The sequence below is a fragment of the Psammomys obesus genome, unplaced genomic scaffold (genome assembly GCF_907164565.1).
Source record: "Psammomys obesus unplaced genomic scaffold, mPsaObe1.curated_primary_1811, whole genome shotgun sequence".
Lineage (NCBI taxonomy): Eukaryota > Metazoa > Chordata > Mammalia > Rodentia > Muridae > Psammomys > Psammomys obesus.
The window spans coordinates 2494505-2500610 of record NW_026585691.1 but is presented as its reverse complement, the minus strand read 5'-3'; positions in this window follow the sequence as shown (position 1 = coordinate 2500610).

Sequence of the window (6106 nt, the reverse complement as noted above, 5' to 3'; positions counted from 1 at the left end):
AACTGGATAGCCTAGACCCTCAGAAGCAACCGTCATCGTGACTGAGGCTTCTCTTTGCAAACACCTTCACTCCTGGTGGATTAAGAATGTTACCTTGGAAGGAGAGCTCCTACCTCTCAGGCAAGCAGCTGTCATGCAGTCAGCAAGAGGACTCCTGCAGCCAGAGGGCTCTCCAAATGAGACCCGGGGCTAAGGCTGGGACGGCAGAAATGAGACAAGCATACTTGCTCACAATTCCCTGGTCACTTCTCAAGAGCCACTGGTCCAGGGATACAGGTGTCAAAGGCTTGTTCTCCTGGCCACTGCCCCAAACTATCCACCTGGTGCAGCGGCGAAGCCTGCAGTCATTATAAGCTCAGTTAATGAGTTTAAGAAGCTAAGGCCTGGGGGGAGGGAGGAGATGAATTTATCCTTCTACCCTATAGTCCTGTAAAATGCATGCCAATGTTTTCTATGTTAAAAGACATCAGCTTTTATTGTGTATTTCTGAAACACGAAATTAAAACAGAAAGCAGCCTAAGAAATGATAGTGTATGATTTGCCTTGAACTATAGGCAGAGATTTGAGAAAGAAAACTATTCTTAGGGCTACTTAAAAATATGTACTCACTGGAAAATCCACATTTGTTTTGTCTCCATCAGTGGTTACTTCAATGGTTTAAATATTCTGACACAGCTTCCCTGCTGCCCCTTGAGCATTCTCGTACTCAGGAGTGACAACTGTCATTAGAGAGTCAAAGGGATGTATTTGCAGAGGGCCAAATCTGACTTACAAATTAAGAGATCTAGGGCTCAGTGCTATGCTTGCATGCCAACCTAGATGGGACTGTAAAGCAAGACTAGTTCTCTGTATAGTTTATCAGTGGATCTTAAGGCAGTTTACAAAGAAGTTTCAAAATGCTTAGGACAACAATGACACAGCGGGGAAAAAACACAGTACTACTTGCTATGCAGACCAGGCTGGCCTGCCTCCTGAGTGCTGGGTTAGAAACATGGCCACATATCTATTTTTAAGGACATAAAGGACACTTTAAAAAAAAAGAGTCATGGTTATGCATTTTCTATGAAATGTTGTGTGCGTGCATATTAGATGCCATTGGTTGCTGGGTTTTTTTTTGTTTTTTTTTTTTTACTAGCATCAAGCTGAGGAGAATGTTAGAAATTCTCATATCATTGGTTTCAGAGCACAAGGGAGCGTAAGTGTTTGCAGATTATGATGCAAATACAGCTTAAGCCATGAACACCAGGAGTGACGAGGTACCATGCAAGAGGACAGGACAGGTGGAAGTAAAAGCAACAGGTCGTTCTGGCACTGGAGGGTGAAGGTATTCAAGTATTTATTTTTTAAGATGGGCTGTACTTGAAAATCCCTATTTTTGGAAGTACCTTATTAAATTTCAATGAAAACTGTGGGTCCACTGATATTTTACTTTACAAACACGGATGGAGTCACCCTCATCTTTAGGTCATCTGGCCAGAAAACGCAAGAGAAGACTGATAAAAATGTGTCATGTTCAAATTCCATATTCGAGTGTCTGTGTGTATGTGTGCGTGCGCACGCGTTTGTGTAACTGTGGAGGTAGACATGGGTGTCTTACTCATTTTCTGCTTTTTCAGATGGGACCTCTCATTGAGCTGAAACTCACCAGTTAAGCTGGAGAGGCTATTCAGCCGCACCTAGAGCTCGTCTCTCTGCCTGCACCAGACCGGGATTCCAGGCACCTGTCTTTTATGCGGGTGCTGGGGGGGGGTCACACTCAGTCCCCATGTTTGCTGTACAGAATTCATATCTTCACTCTCCTCCTTCCTGGTGTTACTTTTCTGTGGGGCCTCCACAGGCCACGGCCGAACATGAAAGAACAATCCTGTGGGAAGAAGAGGCTAATGCTTGTTGTCAGTAGCTCCGGCTTGCCTCAAGGACATTACCCTGTGAACAACCAAAGGTCTAGAGCTCACGAGGCTGAGTGGTGGACAGTGAGATGCTCTGTAATTACAAAACGAACAGGAATGATCATCTTACATCCTTTCCTCAAGCAGGGGAATTTCGGGCATTTTCCTCTGCCCATAACAAGTTCCAATCACTTCATGTTGTGACAGGAAAAGACAAGTACAAAAAGAAAAGCTGGGCAGATGAGTGCTGATTCACTGGGGAGAAAAATACTGCAGGGACACAGAAAAAAATGTGCAACTTTAGTTAATATCTTACTTACACGTGTTTGTGTGTAAGTGTGTGCCACACTCATGTGGGTGCTTGCAAAAGTGGTTAAAGGGGGTCAGATCCTTAGCAGCCGGAGTTACAGGCAGTTGTGAGCCTCCTGCTATGAGGGCTGGAAACTGAGTTTGAGTCCTCTGGAAAAACAGCACATCCTCTTAACCACTGAGCCAGCTCTCCAGGCTCTAAAAATTGAAGGTTTTTTCTCCATTAATATGTGTGTATATATATCATTAAAAAATGTATATATGTTTTTATATCCTAGAGATTAAACCCAGGACCCCTGTTATGCTAGACCTTCCCAATGCTGTGACCCTTTAATACAGTTCCTCTTGTGTGGTGACGCCCAACTATACAATTATTTATGCTGCTATTTCATAGCTGTAATTTTGCTACTGTTATGAACTGTCATGTAAGTATCTATGTTTTCCCATGGTCTTAGGTGGCTCCTGTGAAAAGTTTGTTTGACCCCCAAAGGGGTCATGACCCACAGGTTGAGAAGCACTGAGCTAGGCAAAGGATGCACCACTGGGTTGTATTTCTTAGGATGCTGCATGTGTGTATCCTCGTGCGTGCGCACGTGTGTGTGTGTGTGTGCATGTGCGCGTGTGCTCACAACGTTCATGCACCTGTAGACGGCAGAGTGGGTGCTGGGCCTCCAGGAGCTAGAGTGGGTGCCACATGATGTGGACCCTGGGCTCTGCACGCAGGTCTCCCGGAGCAGCAGTAAGCACCCTCAACCGCGGAGCCACCTCCCAAGCCCCAGTTGGTGTAACTTCTGAAAGAACCACTTAAATTGGTATAAATGGGCTGTTTATAAGCCCATTTACAAAAGCGCCTTCTAAAAGGAGACAAGTGAGTGCGCCAACATGCCAACAGCGTGGAGATGATGCAGAATTACCTGCAGCAGGTTCCAGCTCAGTCTGTAACAGTCTGGGCTGTCACACTGGAGTGTGAACTGGCAAGGTGGTTGCAAGGTGTCCTTTCCCACCTGCAGCCGCAGTTCCTCGAGGTCCTAGCAATAGATATGGGCCGTATTTCTGAAAACATGGAGGACTTCCTGATTAAATGGGTTAAAATTTTATAAAATATATAGAAATGGACCTATTTGAAAATTTTGAAAATTGCTATATTTTAAAATAGCTACTATAGGGGCTGGAGAAATGACTCAGTGGTTAAGAGCACCGGTCACTCTTCTAGAGGACTGGGGTTCAATTCCCAGCACCCACATAGCAGTTCACATCTCTCTGTAGCTCCAGTTCCAGAAGGTCAGAGACATCCTTACAGTGCAAGCAAAACACCAAGGCACATGAAATAAAAATAAATTTAAAATAGCTGCTACATATATTTTGAACATTATATTGTATACCAATAGATCTGAAAATGATTTTATCTGTTTTTGTGTGTGCGTGTTTTCAAACAACACTGTCTGTATCAAGAGTTCTTGTTTACTTAACAATTGAGTTCTGAGGAGGCAGGAAATGGACTTTATACTGAAAGTACAGCTCGGTAGGTAAGTGGAAATAACTGGTTGCCCTGATCTTCAGTTACAGCCTGTAAGTGTTCTGGGGCTGGTCCCTATTAGGAAAGGGGGCTCAAAAGCAAGCCTGCCCATCCCTAGGGGATCAACAGAGCCTGGCAGGATGCCCATGCCCAAGTGAGTCTGTGCGGCCAAAGGATACTTCTGCTCTTCAGGTCCTTTACTGTGATCAGTGAGTCAAACCTGAAAATTTCCCTTCATAGACTACTCCACCAGTTGCTACATTACAAGGATATTGCTTGGAAAAAACTCTCTGTATATTAGAGGAAGCCATTTAAAGGACAGCAACTGTGGACAGTAGGACTTTGATCAGCAGCGTCTGACTCAAAATGGGAGCACATGTACAGATGTAAGACTCAACAATTCCTATACAGACAAGTGCTCTTCTTCTCCTGTAAACAGTTTAGCCAGCAAATGTGCTCTTTTGGGGGCTAGCAAAGAAAGGTAGTATGAGGGGTGATAAGACCCCCAGTCCTGAGGATGTTGATGTCCAAAAGGGCAAGCAGCTGCTGAAGTTCAGTTCACAGAGAGCACCAGGCCAAGGCCTTCGAAAGAGCTGCTCACTCTTTTCCTTTATACTCTGAAAATGAAATAACTAAAAGCAGTCTTTAAATTATGGTGGAAGAAATAAAGTAAAGCTGAACTATTGGCCATTTTTTAAAAGAAGTATTTTTCTTCCATAAGCTATTTAAAATATAATGTAAGTTATATGTAGGATTACCTAATGCTTGTTAGTTGCACCAATAAATAATAATTATTGCCTAAAATGCTGAACCAACATTTTCAGGGTCATTTCTCTATATATCAAAATGGGAAGACATACTTAGACAACCTTATACTAAGTTGATAGTTTTGGGGATTTAATGTTAGAAAACAAACCAGAAAAGTTAAGGCAAAAAAAAAAAAAAATCAGAAGATGGATAGCTGCATACTGTGACATCTGGCAACAGGAGGAAAACACTGAATATTTAAAGTAGTATGTATTTTCTGAGACTGATACTCCAACCAAGGACCATGCATGGAGATATCCTAGAACCCCTAGAACTCTTGCACAGATGTAGCCCATGGCATTTCAGTCTTCAAGTGAGTTCCCTAGTAATGGGAACAGGGGCTGTCTCTGACATGAACTCAGTAGCTGGCTCTTTGATTACCTCCCCCTGAGTGGGGAGCAGCCTTACCAGGCCACAGAGGATGACAATGCAGCCAGTCCTGATGAGACCTGATAGTCCAGGGTCAGAGGGAAGGGGAAGAGATCCTACCCTATCAGTGGACTGGGGGCAGGGCATGGGAGGAGAGGAGGGAGGGGGCTACAGTGGGGCTACAAAGTAAATAAACTGTAATTTATAAAAAATAAATTAATTAAAAAATAAAGTAGTATGTACATACACAGAATAACATTCAAACCTAATGAGAGTCTTAAACAAACTATACTAACAAGAGCATGGTTTATTTCCAACAATTTAAACATAAGCAAAACTAAGAAAGAAAAATAAGTTAAATAGTGGAGGAAAAGGACTTCACTCTCTAAAACTACTGGCCACAAATTTTCAAAATGTATGGTCAATAAAAAACTGAAAAACAGCTTGTATTAAATTGTTTCAAAAGATGATCCTTATTTTAGTTTTCTTTGGAGCAGGACTGATTGAGTTCTATTCCATGTTTTAGGTATTATTTTTAAAAAATGTCTTTATACAATATATTTCCTGGGGATTAGAAGCAGGAGAAACACAACTTTATTCAGAGACAGAAAACAAAACTCAGGGTACGAGCGGGAGACAGAAATCGTGCTCAGCTTTCTGAGTGAGTCTGAAGAACCGGCTTTGCCTCTCTGTTTGTCAGATATTTAAATCCACAAGCTACATAGTTTGCATCTCAGAAACTGTAGGCAACAGTGCAAGCTATTCTCATAAGGAAAGAAAAAAGAAAGCAGTGGAGAACAGAAATCGTGTTTGAAGGGATGTTTACCACCAGTGCTGAAAGCCTCCTCTCCCCAACATTCTTCCCGGTTGGTAATAAATTGGAGAATGTGAACCGGTGAAACAGAGTGAGGCTGTGAGTGGCTCACGCAGGAGTGGCAGGTACGCATGTGCATGGCACCAGTGTTTTCAAGTAAGTGAGTTCAGCCTCCAACCAACTGAACTCAAGATTCACATTTTATGCTCTCTCAACGACTTACCAGAGGGCAAAAGCTGTGGAATGCTTCAGCCTGGCTACTCAGTGGTGGCAGGAACTGAAAGGCAGCTTTTCTGTGGCTGAACTGGTCAGTCTTTAGTCTCTTAAGATACTTCCAGGTCAAATACCACAGACTCTGCTGGCTTTAAACACCAAACTTGGGACTGCCCCCTTTTCTCTTCT